Source organism: Calidris pugnax, unplaced genomic scaffold (assembly GCF_001431845.1).
Source record: "Calidris pugnax isolate Ruff unplaced genomic scaffold, ASM143184v1 scaffold8, whole genome shotgun sequence".
In the NCBI taxonomy this organism is placed as follows: Eukaryota; Metazoa; Chordata; class Aves; order Charadriiformes; family Scolopacidae; genus Calidris; species Calidris pugnax.
Window position 1 is genome coordinate 12,560,743 of NW_015090830.1, and position 19,782 is coordinate 12,580,524.

A 19,782-nucleotide genomic window follows, 5' to 3' on the forward strand; every position below is an offset into this window, starting at 1 on the left:
AAAGGACTAACAGACTTCAGTTCTGCAAGGTAAATGTGGCTGGCTTGGCAAAGTTTTGTTCTCCGCCCAGCCGTGTGGCTGATTAGCAAGGCACCCCATGCCTTTTGAAGCAGCTGGTTTTGTTCCTGTTAGGAAAGTAGCAGACCAGGCAAATTCAGTGCCACAACGAGCAAAGTCAGTCCTCTGTTCCTGAGGCTCGGAAGAGAGGTCTTCAGTTGGTAGTCAGATGGGCGCTAATTCCTCCTGTGAGCACTGCCTCTTCTTTGCTTTATATTGGCAGTTGCTTCAGAGGTCATCCTTAACTTCATTCCAACATGCAGTTCCTTTCCAATCTTTATCGTTCTGCAAAACTTTTTTTTCTAGTTTTGCATTTGTTTATTTATGAAGAAAAAGGAAAATTTTATCCTATATTCAGATTTCTCCATCATGGCACTAATTAAAACCAATGACAGTCTAGCCCTTTTTATAGACATGGAATCACTTTTACTGATGCCTCCTAAGAGGGATTTTTAGACTAAATAATGACTGAAATTGGTCTTACTTTCTTTGCAGGAATGTAGGTTTTATTGACTTTGCTGTGTTTTCAAGGCAGAAAGAGAGAAGCTGAGTTCTGTTTGGGCTCTAAAAATACCCCTTTCCAGTGTGTGCATTTGTCCATTGGACAGTGATGAGCCTATACTTGTCTCAACCAGAAAGAATAGCAAGAAGTGAGAATGTATGGGACTAAAATACTGCAGAGTTTCTGAAGTGCATGCTTTTGAAAAAGTTGAATTCACAGGCTTATGACTATAAAAAAGTCAATTCAGAATGGATTTGCCATTCCAGTTTTGCTGACTGTTCACAATTTTTAGAACTGAAGATCACACTGTAAATCTTGCACTTTGGTAATTTTTTTCTTGAGTACTTAATGGAAAATGAACCTTTTATGAATTTTGCATAGCTTCCTCCAGAGACATTTAAAAATGATCTAAAATTATAGCATATCTTTAGGTAATTAGTTTAGTTATGGGCTGTTTGAGAAACACAATTGGTTATTTAAGATTTGCAAGTTACAGAAGTTATTAAGGTCAAAGGGCTGTTCTCAGGGTTGGCATTACAAATTGAAAATGTGACTTTGCATTTTATTTTTTTTCAATCCTTCTGTTTTATCCCCAATGTTTTCACTTCTTTTACTATGTTTTTACTTCTTGTATGTGTTGCTAAAATGAGCTCATCTGTATAAAAGACAAAAGTAAGATCCTAGTGCTTTCTTGTGGTGGGCTAACACTTGTCCCAGGTTCTAAATCAAAGATTCTACACCTTGACATTGGCATGGCCTCACCTCAAGTACAGTTTTAGGCTCCACAACATAAAAAGGATATGAAAATATTAGGAGGTGTCCAAAGGAGAGCAACAAAGATGCTGAAAGGACTGGGGAGCATGACGTATGAGGAGCAGCTGAGGACACTAGGTTTGTTTAGCTTAGAGGAGACTGAAGGGTGACCTCATTGAAGGCTACAACTTCCCGATGAGGGGGAGTGGAGAGGGAAGTGCTGATGTCCTCCCTGGTGTCCAGTGAGAGGTCGCAAGGGTGACTTTACTGATAGATGTTGCATCTAGTTCCAATAACCTGAAGTTACTGAAACTTCTGGTCTTCATTTGTGACTATATCACAATTTCCTTCTTGATTTTCTGGTATGGAGCAGGAGCATAAGAGCTTGAGAGAAAATGAGAAGAAAAGCTGACAGCACTAAGTACTGCTGGAATTTTTTTCACTGTTTCTCACTGACTGTGAGGCTGGGAGAGCCTGACTGAGGCAGAGTGGTAGTTGAGAAGATAGTTACGGTGAATGATGGCTTTTTAGAGCTTGGCTGACAACAATATGTTGAAAGGTGTTTGACATATTCTCATTTGATAGCAGTAATCATGTTGGTCAAGAGAAGATCCTAATATTTCTCATTGGCATTCAGCAGCCCCAAGAATTAAGGTTCCCTTTCAAATCTGATGGGTCACATTTCTGTCTGTCACACTGTCAAAGAACTCATTTCCTTTGCTTGGTTTCGAGTTTGTCTTTGCCTGGAGAAAGCACTTTGAACTCTCTTTATCTCATCTGCAAAGGAAAATGACAGCTCTTTGCTATAGAAAATATGTCTGATATCTATATTATCCCTTAAAACACTCTTTTCAGCACCAGACTACCAAAAACTCACAGCAAAGATAGAGCAGAACTCTCTCCACTGCTCTGTTGAGGGGTAAGACTGTATTTTGGATGCTTACCCATAGACTAAGGCACAAGGTGTACATGGTAGGGGATGAGGAGGGGAAAGGAGCTGGGGAGGGAATATCAGAAATTCATTGTACACTTAATTTCTGTTTTTCAAAATATGCCACATCGGTTCTTTTTACACACTGCAGTCCACTCTGCTTTTCTGGGCTGCCCAGTTCACTCCAGTATGATCAGAAATAACTCTCTTATCCATCTACGCCTGTGACAATGATGACTAGATGGACTGCTCGTATTGGCCAAGTCCACGTAGCACAACACCACCTCACTCTTCAAAGCGATGTCCTGTCGCTGCTGTCTACAACACAACTTCACGCAAGCTGTATCCAATCTATTTCTACGCTGCATTGTCACCAGTTAAAATTGGTCTTGTTCCTCCATTTTCAAGCTGAAAAGAGAGAGGAACAGATAAGCCCCAGTTTAATTTGTTCTGGCAATTATTGGAAATCTCCCACAGAGAGAGGAGCCCTTGCCTATCGGTGCGGAATGACATACAGCCATACGGGCCCAGACAAAAGGAGATCCTGCTTTTCTGCAAGTCTATTCAGGCATGTATAGACATATTGGATGAGGTACCAGCCCATTCGCATCTTAATGGGGAAAAAAGAGAGACGAGGACCTAAGAAAAAAAAAAAAAAAAGAATAAAAGGAATAAAAACTATCAAGTGAGAACTGGCATTGAAGGCTTGGAAACAAACTGTGCACTAGTGAAGAGAGGGGGAGGAAACTCTTTTGATTGTCTTGTCCAGTAGATAACTAAACTGCTGCTGTATGTTTTTTAGAAGTATCAGAATAATTCTGTTATTACAGATAAAGGTTACTGTAAGATTGATTTGGAAATGCAAATTGAAGATAAGTGTGTTTTGGAGCTGGGATACAAGCTAAGCGTGGTGGTTTTTTTTTTTTTTCTCTCTTTCTGTCCTTCTCTTCCTCTCTGTCTACTTCTGCAAATCAGGATTCAACATTAATTCAACCCAAATGAAAGTGTTAGGATAAAACACCTCTGAGAAGCATTTTAAAATATAATTTCCTGCAAAATGAGTGTGTAAGTTTATTAAAAAAACCAAAGTGCTAGTCAAAAGGTGAAAGAAATATATTACATGATTATGGAGGAAGAAAGAGGTTATTTAAGAAATAGCTGAAATGGCAGTTCTTTTTAAATTGTCATGTGGATGCTTTTAAAATGCAATGACAATAGCAGCTATTCTTTAAGGCTTTTTCCTTTTACTTGGCTCCTGAGCCGGGGGGAAAAGTGTTTGTGGAGCAAATCACTTAAATTCCAGGTAGATTATTTTTTTTTTCCCTGACTCTGGATTAATTTTCTCAATTTATCCCTTTAACAATACTTAATAATAATTCTTATGGCCACCTAACTTTTCTACACTGAAAACAGCTGACAGGAATAAATGTCAAAGTTTGGTCTCTGACATCCCAGAAATGATTTCTTATTACATTAATAACATGTAAAAGAGGAAGCATCGTAATGTAAACTTAGAAAACAACAGACTTTCTCCCCCTCACCAGCCTCGTTTTTAGAGAAATTGTCAGAACTGATCCAAAACTCATTGCATTGATTGAAAATGCTTTTGCTCGCTTTCCTGGATTTGGAGCTGATGCATTGTTTATAGGGATTATAACCTCTGCTGTTGTTGTTATCTGCAACAAAAATTTAATAATTTACAAAGCTAACAAAAATCATCATTCTTTTTGTTAATGATGATTTCTGTGTGGGGTTATTAGAGAATAGTTTTCTGGCTGACCAGTGCTCTAGTTAGAGAAGTTAAAAACTAATTTTTAAAAACAAAAAATATGCCACCAGATAGTTAAAAAATGCATGTAATTCCAGGGAAATTACTTCTTATTGCAATTAGGGGCCATTGTGTTTGAGCATTAATAGCCTGGGGCAAACATAATAAACCAGTTCCTAACTGTTCGTAATGACAGATTTCTCAGGGATTATTACTTAATTAACAATAATTTGAAAGGGTGGTTCAGCTGAGATGAAGTATTCATTTACATGGCATATCTAAACAACACCAGATCAAAAGAACATGTAGCCTACTAACATTTCTCTGGGTCCTTTGCTTTCATTTGTGTATGTCTGCCTGCCTGCCTACGTAAAATATTATTTTTGCATCCGAGCTGCTTTTTTTTTTGTGGGTCCATATAATGGTAACTGGCTCCCCCTCGGACATTTGCACATTGTTTTCGTGTCATACGGTGTCTTCTGGATCTATGCAGATGATGATATTAATTAGAAGTGCTAACTTGATCAGGAAAGTACCTCCCACGCCCACTCTTTCCACCCCCTCCACACCAGAATGGGGCAACTGTTTCCCCAACACATGCATTATTCATTCCCAGCCACCTCAACATGAAATGTTTGCTATTGTTCCCACTGTCCACCCGTGTAGCTTATGCTCTCCCGGCGTCCCCTCTAGTGAATGGCGTCTGTGTACCTCACCTCATGGATTACTGGACCCATTTGGGAAAGGGGCTTGATCATCAGACTAAGAACGTTCTGATCGGTTTGAGATGGTGTCGTCTTTTTTTTTTTTTTTTCCTGGAAGTTGACACATACTGTAATACAAAAGAAACTTGTTCTTTAGAGCGGGTTGTGTTAAAAAGAGGACAGAGCTGTTGAAGTGCCTGTTGCACATACTGCCCAGAAGCACACAAGGGAAAGGCAGGATGTAAACTGAGCTGCTCTAGCAAATGACAGGAGAACAGAGAAGTGCAAACACAGTGAGAGGTATGTTGTAACGCTACCTTTTTTCTCAGTGGCATAAAATAATATTTTCGATATTGCTTTTTGCTGAATACAGTGGATTGCTTGCTAGAAAGATTCAGAAAGCACTGTATTTTTGTGTTGGTAAGAAAAAAATGAATATGCTGTGTTCTGTAAGATGTGGACAAGCTGTCTGAAACAGTTCTTCAGAAATCCAAGGTAACTGTCTGTTGCAGTCATTGGTATCCGTATAAAAGGCTCAGGAGTAATTCCCTTGTTTGTTCCACAAAGTCTGTTCAAGGAGGCTGTAAGTTTAAACCCCTGCATTACTTAGGAGTGACAGTGACATCGATATGTTATTCTTAAACAAGTTGTAAAACTCTTCTAATTGAAAAGTTGATTTATAAAATAGGCATTAGGCACATTCATTTCTATTTGTGCTTTCAGAAAACTCCTGTTCAAAGAGCTAATCCACATGTCTTGACTGTCTAGTTGGAAGCTTATATTTGGAAGTAGATTAGAATGGCACTTGTGCACAGCCCAGATTTCTACAATGGATCAAGACTGATTACAGTGACACAGAATTTCACTTTTATTTCAGTAGAATTTAAAGGTTTCTTTAGTTCACACAACATCAAAGGTGTCCTTCTAAATAAATATCCGTGCCATGCTCTATCTTAGGGCATACCTTATTATGTACAACATAATCAGATTGATATGATACTGCATCAGAGGCAGCGCATGTTGTTTTGAAACGTGCCTTGTGGGAAAACAAAATGGGGGATATATAACAATGTATGTGTTTCTTTGAAGAGAAAGAAGAGTTATAGTGAATGAAGCTCATGCTAATTAATAATGTTGGAGAGCCACTGCAGCTTTTCTTGAAATACTTGAGTGAATGTTAAACCAGAAATCAAAAGTTTTATTGTCCTTGACATATTACTTTCCAATTCACTGTTCACATTTTCTAGTTTATTCAGTTTTTCTTCATAGCAAAATGACTAGGAACTAGTGCTCCAGAGTCCACCCTCTGAAATTAATGGTGTGTGGAGATTACCATTAAAGAAAAGACTCCCACATTTTTTAACAAAAGCTAGAGAGACGGGTAAATGTTAAAACCCTCTGCAAGCAGAGCAGTTCGGCTCCTGCCCAGGGAGGAATACTCCCTTTCCTCCTCCCATCTCTCACACAGCAGAGGAGCAGTGAGTCTTTGGCTGCTCCATCCGGGCCATCCCTCTGGCTTCCCAGTCAGTTATGTTCCCCGTGTGGTGGGGTGGCACTGTCACAGGGGGGCTGTGAGACCCACTTGTGCCAGAGTGGGTAGGGACCTGTAGCCCTTGGGGCAGCTCCTGGAGAGGAAGACTTTCCTCTGCCCAAGTTTTAAGTGTGCAAACTCCTCAGGGTGCCCAGGGCAGCCACAAGAGGGTTTTTCATCTCATTTGGTTTCAAAATTATTGGAGAAGGGTGTAACCCAGGTGCCCACAGATTGCCCGTGGCCATTCGTAGGCACTTCTCAAAGCCTGGGTCCCAGGTCCCAGGTACTCTGGGGCAGGAGGGAGATGTAGGTGGGCAGAGCAGGTGTAGTGGACAAATGGCAGGACAAGAGGAAGACCTTATTCCGGCCACGGCCAGTGCTGCTTGAGGCTGCCTCTGTGCGGAACCATGACAGCCCAGCGCTCTGCATCTCCATGTCACTCCAGCAGCCTGCAATGCTCTCCCTGTTTAAATCCTCCTGAAAATGCAACTGTTTGCTGGGGCTTCCTGGGTCAATCCTGGTTTATTAATCTACCTTCGATAGTTAACTAGAAATTAGCAGCAACCTGATCATTTGTTCAGTGCATCTCGAACTGTGGGCTTAACGGTGGCTCATACCCGCCCTGCCTCAGAGCTGCCCACGTTCTTATGGGTGTGAGTTGCATACGTGTTGAATTTGCCCTTCCTGGTACTATCAAGTGATGCATATTCATGAGCATGTCGTATCTTCTAGGGAAAATGGACACTGTGCTTTCCATATGTCATAGTATATTGCATTATATTATATCACTTCATAGTATATTATATTACATTATATTGTACTACTTTATTTTACGTGAGTGAAATATTGAATAAGAAACCCAGTCCCCTTATATTATGCAAGTGGAGATCATTCTGACATTAAAAAGTAGAAAATTTCATTTAAGCTGTATTTTGCTTCTTATCATGTGATTGGCAGGAAAAATACTTCTTGAAGGATAGATATTCTGGTGACTGGAGAAAAGGTGATAGATTTTTGACAGGTAATACTATGAATTTATATTGCACTTCCATCCCAAGGAATGTCATAGTAATATAAATAGTATCTGAATAAAATTTTAGTTTCTTCAGGTATATTTTGTGCCTGCAGTTATTCATTGTTGCTAATGAGACAATTAATAGGCTAATGGGCCCAAATGATATAATATAGGCATTTAACTCTGCCATCTGAATGCCAAAGCTACATTTGCACCTACAAAGTATATAGTTAGGTGTTGTAATTCTTTTATGTGTCTTTTATGTGCCTGTGCAGAACCGCAGGTCGTATCTTCATGGCTCTGTTCACCCGAATATTCTTACTGAAGTCAACTGGAAAGTACGAATGAGTAAAGCAAGTAAGATTTGCCTTGTGCAAAATCTGTACAAATCTAGAGACTAGACCAGAAGCTTTTTTGGGAAAATTTGTGCTTATGCACATCAAAACACTTCACGTTGAAACATGGCAAATCCAAGATCAAATGCAATAATGTAGAGCGTTGCTGTAAGACTGCATAGGCCAAGTGAGAGAATCAATGCCAGCTTCAAGGGGTTTTAGATAAACAGAAAAGTAAGTTTATAGAACATGAAAAAGAACTCTTTTACTCTTACAGTAAGTTTCGATCAATTTTTAAAAGGCTGAAATAATTAGAGTCTCTTTTATATCTTAACTGACTAATACAAAGAAGAGTGTCTTACTGTGCCCCATGCTGCTGTACAGGAAGCTATGATGGAGTCACCAGGGTTCAAACTTTGTTTTATTGACAATATGTTGTACTTAACAGGAAGGGTGAGTTAATTATTTTTCCCTGGATACATAGCCCGTGAACCTATACATAGACAGTGAACCTATACTCTGAGGCAGGAATCAATGAGAAAAATGGGTAGGTAGTCCTTATCTTCTCATACAGGGATTTGAAAGGTAATGGGGAATAATGATCTTTTACAAAGCTACAGGAAGTCCAGCCTCGTTAGCACATTTCTATGCTAACTTAGACTTTAATAAAGTATCAATTAACACATGCAGAAACGGAAGTCCCTTCTGAATCAATAGAGCATCATTTGATGGTCATTTTATGATGTAAGGTGACAGTTCAGTGTGGTCAGGGAGATTACAGAGTACTTTGCACCACAGAAGTCCTTGCACTGGGATCAAGGGTACAACCACCTTCTTGAAGGGATAATCTAAAAGAATGCCATGTAAGCATACGAGGCTCTGAATCTGATTTATTTGTCATGAAATTATTGCTGTTATAGAATTGGGGACCCACAATCAAAGTGCAGCTGGAGTGAATGCTTTACTCCCAGTTAGCACCACAGTACAGCAATCACACCCAAGCACCTTCTGATCATCTCTTTCCTGGAAAGACCAATTTCTTATGGTTGTCAAGAAAAGCATGAGGTTTTTTCTTCATGTTTTTGCTTAATTGTCATGACAAGCGCTGATCATTGTAGGATTCATTTGGTATGTTCACACAAGCTTAAAAATATTCTCCATGCCTGATAAGGTTTCTCTCTTCCACTTAGTAAAACTGACTGGTTTTTTTTCAGTACTTACATAGTAGGGATAAATCACAGCACATGTGGATTCAGCCTAACAGAGGAGGAGGGGAAGAGGTGAAAAAACCCAAAGAAATAATAGAGGAAGACAAAACATAATGAGCGCTCAAATCTTTTGCTTTACATTGTAAGATGTGATTTTATATGCATTTCAGGGTTATAGAAGTGTAGGACTTTTCTGAATTCCTTCTGTCTTTTGCTTCTGATACGGGATTAGAGGTCACCTAAACAACTTCCAATAGACTACTTTCTAGCCTGTTCTTAAAAGCTAAAAAAAAATGAAATTGCACAGTTTCTATCAGTCATCTGTTCCAGAATTTCACCCACCTTATTGTTAGAGGTTCAATTTACTTGTAATGTAAATTCCTCTTGCTTCAAATTAGGTTTATTGCACCTTCACCTGTCCCTGGAAACTAGGAAGAACAGTAGGTCACCGCTCTCCTTATTATACCTGTTAGTATGTATTACACTTTTTTAAAATCTGCTTTTATGCCCTCCCCCAAATCTCGGTTTTCCAGACTCAGCAAATACAATTTTTTTAACCTTCGCACATGTCCTGTTTTCCAGACCTCTGCTCAAATTTCTTGCTGTCTTCCTGGCAGCAGTTTGGGAGTCTGTCCATGTTTCCTTTAAGCTGTGATGCGCTGCCTTTTTGTGCTGAGGATGCCAGTGAAAGTGCTTCACATATGCACCATGAGCAACTTGCCCAACAGCCTGTTGACGTAGCTCAGAGTGGCATTTCCTTCTTTGCAACAACCCATGCATCAAAGTGTTGGCTCCTATTCAGTTTGTGGTCAGCTCCGTTCCTACAATGCTGACTCCTAGGCCATTATTCACCTCATTATGCCTGGGCATTTGATTTTGCTGTTCGAAGGCTTCTGCTTTTCACTTGTCTTCATTGAATTTTCTGCTATTGATTTCCTAACATTTCTCCAATTTGTCAAGATAATTTTGAATTCTGACTCCATCTTCCCAAGTGCTTACAATGTCTTCCAGCCTGATATCATCCTCACATTTTTTAACTGTACTGCATCATCCAAACTGTCAGCATAAACATTAAATAGTACTGGTCATGAAGCTAAATTCTGCAGGACCACTTGATCTTGACACCCTGTTTGACACTGGGAGTTTGACACTTCTTTAAGTTGTTTTCCAGTCTTTCTTACTCTCATTTCACCTGGGCCATATTGCTCTGTGTTGCCTTTGACAATGACTTGTGGATTCGTGTGAAACATTTTACTATGGTCAAAGATGTATTGGATTTTTCTCATCCCGCATCTGCTAGGCCAGTTATCCTACCAAAGAGAGGAAGATCAGGCTGCTTTGTCGTCAGCTTGTTCTTCACAAATCCCTGTTGTCTATTCCCTAGGACCTCATTATCCCCTAGAGACTGAAAAATTGATTGGTTGTTCCAATAGCTTTCCGTGTATTGAAGTTGGAATGAAGGCTCTATAATTCACTGGTTCCTCTTCCCCACTGCCCTCTTCCCCTTTAAATACGGGTATAATAGCTTTCCTCTGCCAGTCCTCTAGGAACTCGCTCATCTTCTCTAAGCTCATGAAGAAAATCACTAATGTTTTGGCTATTCCTTTAGCTGGTTTCTGAAGTACCTAAGGGTAAATTCTGTATGGACTGATTAATTTGGCAAGAGATTTCAAAAATGTAGGTTATATGGCTTGAGAGAAAACAGAACATAATATCTAAATATCCCATCAATTTTCACTGGGCACTAGATCAGTCTTTTGGTAGAGATCAGGCTAAGTTGATGAAGTAAAACTGGATCCACCCTATTTTCTCATGCTTTTCCCAATTTTAAAAAGAGAAGACGTAGTAGAAGGCTGAAAATCTGGGAGAACTTGAAGGTGATATTTATACTGCTAGATTTTTTAAAAAGAAAAAATGATTCTTCAGTCAAAAGGAAGAAATCAAAACTCATGCTTCAGTGCATAAACCAATCACAAGGGTCAGCAAGGAATTCTCACCATTTCCAGCATCCCACAACAGTACAGTCTTACTTTTTATGATTAAATAAGACTATGGATCAAGCAGTATCCCGTTTTTTACCTCAGCACTGAGCACTAGTACTTATTCTCATTATTCTTTATTTTTCACTTGTCCTTCCCCTCTCTGAAACTTCAAATACAAAATATTTAATTAATCAATTTTCTCCCACAAAGATAAAGAAATAAAATTACATCAAGGCTGTATTTTTCAGCTTCACCTAGAAGCAAAGTTTCCTTGAGCAATCATCTTTCAGGCAAATTGCTTAGGTTTGCAAGCACATGTCTTCAAGTCTCATACATTTTCCCAGCAACCCATAGCTGAGTATCTCAGAAAAATACCACTTTTTCTCCTTTTTTTATACCTTCTCTGGTTAAGATTTTGTTTGTGTCAGGCTAGAAGCCCACTCCATTTCCACTTGGGAAGTACTGTCTTTCCAGCTTCTTGGAATAATCCTCTTTGCTGCTATTAACCACAGCTTATTCTGATGTCAAGTTTCTTTTGTCGGAATTTCCTTCATTTCTGAACTCTCACATCCAAAGCATACTGAGAGGGAGTTTAACTATTTGGAAATACTAGTTAATGGAAATTTCCAAAGGCAAAATCTCAACTTTAGAGCAGAGATCTGATTTGGCATGACAATCCAGATATCTAGAAAAGCTACAGTGCAGAACTTGCTAATAAAAATGCAGATCTACAAGTAAGAAACAATGGATTTAACAGATATATAAGGAAATCTTTTTGCTGCAGCGCATGCACAGATGTGCTGACAGCAAAGCTGTGATCCCATTTGAGAAGTTCTTCTGCAGTGTATTTTAATTTGCTTTCCTTTAAGCCCTCTTGCATTTTCTGCATTTGCTTACTCTCTTTTTATTGAATATTTGCAATTCTATGTCTGAATTCTTGAGAATTAAGAATGGATCTTCAAACTGTTTCAGAGATTACATGAAGTGACTACTGACGGTGGGAGAAATGGGCCTTGATGTCCCATGCAGTTGCTGTCAGTAGGGTCTTCCTGTGTTTATGTGCTGTGGTCAGGGCCATCAGTTTTTTGGCCACTGGCTGATGTCTCCCCACCTAAATAGAAGGCATGCTTAGATATTAAAGAGACCCCAAATGACCTGCTGGTGGCCACCAGTGAAGAACAGTGAATGGAAGTATCTTACTCTCAGGTCCATACTCAAGAGTTTGCACTAGTGTGCAGCAGTGGATCACTAAGAAGGCTTTCAGCAGTGGGGTGGTCCTTGGGATTTATATATGGATAAAAATTTCCTATAAGGCTATAAACAAACAACCAAAGAGAAGCAGAACTACAAAGCCTGGTTTATTGTGGTTATGTATTTTCCCCATAATTCTTCCTTCATGCACACAATAATTCCAGCTCCTTCCAGCTCCCTTAGCATACCAGCTAAAACACCTCAGTTGCTACTCTGGAACCACATGCAATTTGGCCAAAGTGGTTGTGTAACTGCCCATCCTCTCCTCAGTATTGACATTAATCCGAGTCTCTCTTCCCTACCATACCTGCTAATTCCTAGGGAGCAGATAGAGATCCCAAGGATTACTGTATTTCTGTCTGTCTTTCACAATATTAATGACATATCAGTGCAATTATTTCACTGCCAAAACTCATTTTCTTGGGAAATCAAACTCAAAACAGCTGCAGCAGATCCTCCCTTGTGAAGAAGGACAGCAACCAGATGGCTCACAGCAGATAATGGAAGGATGGGAATTTTGGCCAAGAATACCTCAGCTCTTACAAAAGCTGCTATTACATCACCATTACATATTGAATACCAAGACAGATGGAGCACGGGGTTTTGGAGTCTCCTCTGAAAGAGTCACCTGTAACAAATTGCCAAGCCAAGAGTTTGCCAGCAAGACGAAGCCTAAGAAATCTTTTATATTCTAGTAAATGCTAGTTCTTCTTAGCTATTAAGTCATCCAGGCAGAGGAACTGCTTCATCTAGAATACTCACCTTCTTAAATGGGAGAGGGCTTTACAAACCTTATTCTTGCTGTATTAGAACAGTTCTGGGACAAATGAGGTCAGCACGTCTTTATTCCTTCTTACTTTATTCTTTCAGCTTGAAAGTGTCCTGTGAAGGCCAAGCACTCATATTCTGTATTTCTAGAAACGCTCTGAAGCTAGGTGGTAAGAACAAGGTAGACTCTAACAGTTCAGATAGAGAAAGGGGCTGTAAGACTTCTGTTTCTTTTGCTGGTTTGATTTCATAGACAGAAGCTTGAAGTTGGCTTGAAAATGTTCATCTTGTTAGCCTTCATGCTCTGACAAGGCAATCAGTGAGGTGAAGACAAGGTACAGATGCCAGTGTTGCGGAGTTGAAACAATATCAAACTCAAGAAATATGAATTAGAGGAAAGACTTTCACCTCTTATAACACCTACAACTATTTTGTAGGTTAAAGACAATCTCTATGAATACAGGCACAATTTTAAGCAAAAAAAAAAAAAAAGACAAAGCCAAAAAACCACTATGTGCCAGTGAGTGCATACAATTATTATGAGAGATGGCCAAATATTGTTTTGTGGTTAAAAAGAGAAATTACCCACTCACTTCTTTGTCTTCAACAGCTGCTTTTGGAAGTGGGTTATTTTGGGTACATTTCTAATATGTCAAAAAATTGTATGAAATGCCATGTTAACCAGGAACACACTTATAATGAAACTAGGAAGTTGTCTTCACCAGTGTCAGCACATAGGCCCTTGTCTATCATTATTTTTGATCTTCATGCATGGGAAGAAATATTAGGTCTATCTGCTCCAGGCAGACAGCTGCTTCTTGTATCTGTCTCCAGATAGGAGATAACACTTTTTCCATCTTTGGCATTTAAGGGGTATCAGAGAGCTTTATAGTCTATCCAGCAGCCGTGGGATAAGAGAGAGTCCAGTTTTCACTGCTACATGGAAATATGTCATATTCTGGGGATGAGCATACCAAAAATGCAGTGTTTAGTAGTTAAAGAACATGATTTGCTACCATATCCACCATGCAGCACAGACAAGGACACCTCAGGTTCAAAATGCATCCCAGGTGTGCAACAGGAACAGTTTTTATGCCCTTGCAGAGAAATGGCAGATCAGGCAAGGCATCTGCTCAAGACCTGGAAGAGGGGAGAGACATGGGCAGAAGGATGCAAATGAAAAATAGAGGGAAGGCATTAGTACCATTTTTCTCAAAGAGGATTGTAACTTTGTGAGTAGGTCCTGTCCAGGCCATAAGTACTCCACTGCCTAGTGCAGCAGGCTGCATCCCTGAGCTTTACCCCTGCTGGCCTCTCAACTTGCAGAGCTTAGGTGGTCACAACAGTATTCACCATCTCATCTTCTCTTTGCCTTCTCAGAAACCTTGGCTCTGACAGGCACCAGCACTTCACCCCACACCTGACCTATCCTTCTCCTCCTTCTTTTTTTATAGCATAGGAAATGTCACCCTTCCCACCCAGCTCTCTCATTCTGGGCAGGAAACTGCAGATTTTGCCTGTACTGCTTAGAAACCTTGAGACAGATCTGAGCATAGGCTCCTGCTACAGCTGCAAAGCAAGCAAGAAAGGTCATGCTTTCTTGGGGGAAAGAAGGGAGTTTTTATTTTTAATAAAAGATAGATGCCTGAGAGGGTTATCACAGTTTACATGAACATCAAGTCTCAATTTACAGTCACTTGTACAGTACAGATTTTTTCTTTACATGGTGGCAAAAGTAGTCAGAAGACTGAGAGAACTAAAAGGCTATTTTCCTTACTAACAGAAGTTTAATTAGTATGATTTTCATATGTATCATATATTTTTTCACATCCTTGATTGGATAGGGGTTGTTTAGTGTGGTATTTATTTGGATTTTCCGATGTATTTGCAATGTCTCAGTTCCTATTGAGGCTGACTTCAGCAGAGTTAGACCAGCACAGAGCTTTTTGAAACTCTCTTGTCCTTCTGTCCTACTTTTTTACAGTAGTATTTACAGTACCCCACACTGAGTAAAAGCTGGGGATCAGATCCACACCTGATGTAAGTTATCAGCATCATTTCATTTGGAAATGTTTGCTTTGTGATTGTGTTTCATTCTTTTTGATCTTTTTATGCATCTATAAACATAGGGCTGGGATTTATACAATGGGACTCCCTGTGTCATTCCGTGGGATTTTTTGCTCTGCAGGCACTCTGTAGCTTTGAAGGACTTCAGATCTTGAGTAAAATGGGTTCACTGATGTGTCCCAGGAGAGATTGTTGACTGGTCTGTAGTTGTAATTTTATGACAATGGATTGTATTTTGAGTTAATGTTTAGGCACCATATGGCATGTTGTCAAGTTTCATTGTATTTACGAAGATCTCAATAAAATGAAGTAAAAATAAAAATAAATGTTCAGGGCCAGTCTAGTTTCAAGAACAGTAACAAATGCCTCTAGATTTTTACTTTTAATTTAAACTTGCCCAGTAAGTATAACAATCGGTGATAATAATAGTAGGACTCTCTTGGGCTGGAGATAAAATGTATGAAGTTCTGGATGTAGTATAAAAATATTTAGGACTATAATCAGACAGCCTGTTTAGAGGTACCTAACTTAGATATTGCAAGCACGAGGATTTCTGCTGAAGAGACTTTAGGTCCTGGCTTAGCGGAGCCTCCGTCCCTGAAGGCTGGTGTTAGGCAGCTATTGCGGGTGCTCTGCCTCCTGCAGAATGCAGCCTACACTTTCTTTGGGACTGGTGCTCCTGTGGGGTTGTTGCAAAGCTATGACAAAGCTGTGAGGAACTAAGGGTATCGAAACCTATGAAGTAATCTGTGAAAACATAAAAGAATAATCCATTTAATGGGGGGTAAAAAACTGCGCAATACTCATCCCCAGATTGGGTTTAAAATGTATCAAGAAGTTCAGGAACAAAGTAAATAGCTCACTTGGAGGATTCTTTTCACTCAAATTTAATTTCTTCCTACTATGTTCATTACTGAGTTGTTTGATTTCTTTTGGCAAATTAGTGGGGGAAAACTCTTTAAATGTGTCACTAAACACAGAAATAATTTTCCATTAACATATTCCTAGTACAGTGTATGTGCTGCTAAGAAGCATTTACATATATATATTAGAAATATAATGTGTATTTTTGTATTTATGTACAGAGAAAGTGGAGGAGGAAGTTTAAAAGTGATTGACTGTTTCTTCCCCACTTTCTCGATTCAATATGTCCCCTGCAAATGAATTGCCTCTGCTCAAGTGATGTGCCTGCATGGGATCCGTTAAGGTCTGTAGCGTTCTACCTGAGTGCTGGATCCACACAGAAAAAAAACACCAGAAGGACCAGGGATAAAAAATGTAAGCATGTAATTAATTTTATGAATGCAAATAGTCCACTGACTTTCTGGGAGACCACGTGCTCAAAATGACAAATACACTAAGCGTGTGTATGAACCTTTTAAAGTCTGAGCTTTTTGACTATAAAATCCGTAGTGTTTATGTAAATATGTATTGAGCACAATGCAGTTCATTCTCAGTGGAACTCTCTGGATGCCCAATATGGTCATCCAAACTATTAATATTTTTATCCTTTCTTTGGAAGTGCTGTTCTCTTTAGAATTAACAAGATAAATGGGTCACTTGCGAGAAATGCTACAAGTTGGTTCTGGCAGATATTTCTTTTTTCTTTTCATCTTTTCCCAGAATTAGCTATTCAATTAAAGATAGTTTAATTACAGTACAGATATGTGTTGGGGGGAGTCTTTAAAATCGGAGCATGAAGAGTATCTCATATTTGGAATATACCTACTCTAATTCATAATAGGGGCTAAAAGAGAAATTTGTATTTGTAATGGTAGAAAGCGCATTATTGTGACTCTTTTGTGTAGAACAATTAGTTCCTTTGTACTATGCATAGACCACCAGTTGCACAGAGTTCAATCAGATCTTCACGGGTCTTTATGAAGCCAAAAGCCATATTTGTAACTGTTGAGTGACAAGAATAAGGATTTTCAGTGATTTCTGCAAGGCAGGAACAGAGAAAGTAGCCTAAACAACTGAGCTGGTAAACAAATATTCATCACAAAAGCAGGGGCAAGAAGGGCATTCACTTTGGGTCAGGGATCTAAACTGCACAGATGCAACTAAGCCTATTACAATGAGGTACTCAACTGTGGGTAACGAACTGTGCTCTGAAACATTTAAATTTTTTTTTTAAAATAAAATACCCTCTGCAGAAATCCCACAGGTTTTGGTCATGCAGTCTCCCTGGGCTCAATAATTTTTTTGTGTGAGCAAGGAAAACAAGATTTCCCTCCCCTTACTGCCTTTAAATGCTTTGCACATCCCCATGAAACTATATCTGTAATGTATTTCGTATGATTAGCATATGTCCATAAGAAACTATTTTGGAGGGCTCCAAAAAGCAGCTTGCATTAAGAGAACATTGAAGGTTCAGTTCTGCCTCACTCAGTCATGCCAACAAGTGCCTTCTTGTATGACTGGTCCCCCAATCTCCCTGCAAGGAACTATCCTGCCTGAGGCAGGACAGACTCTGTCTCAAAGCCTGTGTCATCCATCTGCAGCAAAAAGCACTAAGGCCCACCTGAGGCTAGAGATCCCACCAAGCTAGCACAATCAAACCACATGGCTATCATCCTAACCAACTGTCATGTCTATGGTCTGAGTGACCCCATACTCATCCATCACACTCAGCAGGTGAAGAAGCCCTCTGCATGAATCCTCTGAAAGACTCAGTCACCCATGACCTTAACTGTAGCTCAGCCATCTCTTGTGCTACCACATGATTCCAACTGGAAATGTACAGGAGTGCTGAGAAATACCTTGCTTGACCAGTGCACCTGGCAGATCCAGGGCCAGATTGCAGAGGCCAATAGTATATGCCTGGGGGGAAGATGCTGGAAGGCAAGAAGCAAAATGTGACAAGTTTGAGCCTCTTTGCTGACAGTTTTTGAAAGGTACAAGATGCCAGAAACCCTGCTATTAACATAAAAAAAAATGGTGCCCCACCTCACCTCCATTCCTACATAAATATATGACCATTTCACTGTAGATAGGCATTAAATGGAGAAATTAGTGGTATTCAGGGAAGGAATGTCCTTTTACAAGACTTTACATTACTGTTTCCTGGTAGTTGGTGTATCCCAAAATGAGATTGTATTGGGAATAGGAAATGCTCTTAGGGATATTGTTCCTGGGGCTGACTGAGCTCCACGCTATTTTTAAGAAAGGTTCCTCATGGAACTGAACTGCAATGATGAGTGACATTCAAATGACCAAAGCTGTTATCATAGAGAGCCTGAAGCAAGTATGTCCCTATTCTTGACCTCTATTTCACTGCTTCTTCTTACTTTGCTTTCTGCTGATATATCTCACATGTGCAGAAAAAACATCCTGATGACCAGATTTCTTTGGCTGTTGCCTCATTACAGGTGTACTGGTAACTCTGCAAGTTTATTTAACCATGTCTTGATACTACCTTGCCTAAGCACTATTGATCTTTGATGTCTGAACTTAATTGCAGGTGCTCCACCCCTCTGATCATTTTTGTGGCCCTCCTCAGGACCCACTCCAACAGGTCCATGTCTTTCCTGTGCTGAGGACCCCAGAGCTGGACACAGTACTCCAGGTGGGGTCTTATGAAAGTGGAGTGGAGGGGCAGAACCACCTCCCTTGACCTGCTGGCCACACTTCTCTTGATGCAGCCCAGAATATGGTTGGCTTTCTGGGCTGCAAGCGCACATTGCCGGCTCGTATCCAGAGCAAGGTGGACATACCTTGTGTTAAGAGCACTTCAGTCTCCTTTCCCCAGTATAAATGTATATTGGATAGCAGGACCTAAGGACTTGTGGGACAGAGAGGGGCAAGCAGAGCACACACAGCTCTTGGACTCCTTTGACTGTAGGTATTGGGCAAGTTGAGCCTCATCCCTGCCTCCTGCAAACAGCTGCCAGCTTTTTCATGAAGTGACAGACACACAGAGATTACTGTGGTCATTCCAGGCTCATAGTGTTCAGATAAATCCTCGTTCTTTGGCTTTGCCAACAAGCCCTAGCGCATTACACAGCCAATGTCTAAACAACAGCAGTTCTGTACGTTGCTCCACTTGGAAGAGATTTGTCACGTTTTGTGCTTACAGTTTGTTCTTTCTTTCTTTTATCTACTGAGCCTTAGGTTGTAAACTTTACAAGGTAAAGGACCTGTTAGTTGTTTGCTGTACTTCGCAACTGTATAGACTAACAGCTCTGTGTAGTCATGTTCCTTCTGGGTTTTGTACTTGAAAACATTATTTCGTGTAGAAATTAGTCTAAGATATATAGTTATTTTGTTTTTACTTCCCTTATGGACATTTATTCCAGACTTAAGCCGCTTTTTTCAGATTTCAGCCAAGTTTTGGATTAAATTCTAAATTTCTATTTCAGTAGATTTCTAAGTGTACCCAGTCCTCCAGTTGTACCAGCTTGGACGCTGGGGAGTTTTCAAACACTCTCTTCTTTGTTGAAAATACTGCGTTGTGTCACTCTTCACTTCAAACTGTTATCGTGAAACTCTTTAAAATATTTTTTATTATTTTGAAAATTCGAGAATTTCAATTAGAAATAATTGACAGGCATCTCCTGCTGCATTTTATTTCCACAGGATAAAATGATTAATTAAGACTTAAGTATAGAACAGCAATAAAACAAAGTGTGAACTACTTGCATAAGCCTGAGCCCCATATGTCTTTCCTCGTGAGCCTGTTTGTCCTGAAAAGAGAAAGAAGAGTTCTTAAAAAGAACAGTAGAAATGCTAGGCCCACAGAGGATGTATGGAGTGCTTTGACAGAGTAACTTGAGTGCAGCACCACATCATTAAACTCAGCAAAATTGTGAAGGAAAGGCTTGCTACTACCCATAGCCTGGAGTGAGGTCACCAACTAAACTGACTTCATGACAACAAAAGATGCTAGACTGATGAGAAAGTGTCCTCTG

The 19,782-nt window shown here is 39.8% G+C and overlaps 1 protein-coding gene across 3 annotated transcripts in view; it reads left to right on the top strand.

Annotated features, from left to right (window-relative positions):
• The window catches only part of CDH20 (cadherin 20, type 2), a 133,668-nt gene that overhangs the window by 75,876 nt on the left and 38,010 nt on the right, over window positions 1-19,782 (top strand). The window lies entirely within an intron of this gene.